Consider the following 1305-nt stretch of genomic DNA (forward strand, 5'->3'; position numbering starts at 1 on the left):
ATGTGAATGTACTTATATCTGTTAGGTTGTCTGAAAAGTCATGATGTATTTTTGCATAGGAAAACATAAACACTTTTATGCCTTTTCTGATGACCCAATGTTAATATCTAGATTTAGCCTGAACATTTATATTAAGAAAAATATAAGACCCTTCCACCAAAAACGTGTAAGGGTTTTTAACGTTAAAAAATATTTTTCTAAATACTTTTTACCATCTGAAATCTTAGTAAACTAATTAATGCATATAGCTTTTTAGAAATCAAATGAGTCAAAGTATATGTAATGATAACACCCCACTCTTTACGTGTCACCAGCTAGGAAATCACTTTTTATGGTTTCTGTGTCAGTTTTTGAAATGATTACCTCTAAAAGCTAAATGATATGCTTAGTTACTATATGTCATTTATCATATCGAATATAAAATATTGTACATAAAGATGAGGTTTACATTGCTTCACTAATCTCATCTCCCCTACTCTGTTAACATATTTGCCCCCACCTGTAAGGATTTTTCTTTTTGGGTTTTAAAGTTTTTATAGTTATAGTTGGATTAAAATCTACTATTTTTATAATAGTTTCTTAATGAACTTGTTTTTATTTTGCTTTGCTTTAGCTTCTCACAATTTTTTATAAGTTTTTTTGTTTTTGTTTTTGAAGGGTGGGCGTGAAGCTTATAAAGAACTTTGTACATTTAGATAATGTATTTAATTACCTTTTTTTTTTTTTTTTTGAGAGTTTTTTGCTATAAGGCACGTGCGCTCGCCAGAAAGAGAGAGACAGACAGAAAGCGAGAAACCACCGCCCAGGGGGGATAGCCACAAAGCAATCCTTTCTCCTCCATTCTTCTCTCAGGATCTTGGGCACGCACATGCGCCCGTCATGAGTTTAAGCCTCCGGGTCTGGGACGTGAACCGCGGTCGACTAAATGGGAGTTCAGCAACACAGCTATCACGCTAACTGCTGGTCCCTAATTAACTTAGTTTTTAAATTGTCATTTCCTGTTTATTAACAGCTTGAACTTTTAACTATGTAAATGAAAATATTAGTACCCCTCTTTCCATTTATCCTTTCCATTTTTCACTTCCTTATTTATACTCTGATATAGTTCTGTCTTCCAATGTGAATTTTTTCATGATTCTCAATATGTTCAACAAAGATAATTTTTTTTTATAGAAAGGGGGCATGGAAAAGCCAAGGAGAAGACATTTTATAAGATGAATAGTATGGGGCTCAGCATGTGGCATTGTGATTAAGGTGCTGGACTCCCACGTGGTTCTCTCCTCTCTCTGGTGAATGTATGTGTCT

The sequence above is a fragment of the Tupaia chinensis genome, unplaced genomic scaffold (genome assembly GCF_000334495.1).
Source record: "Tupaia chinensis unplaced genomic scaffold, TupChi_1.0 Scaffold144630_1, whole genome shotgun sequence".
NCBI lineage: Eukaryota > Metazoa > Chordata > Mammalia > Scandentia > Tupaiidae > Tupaia > Tupaia belangeri.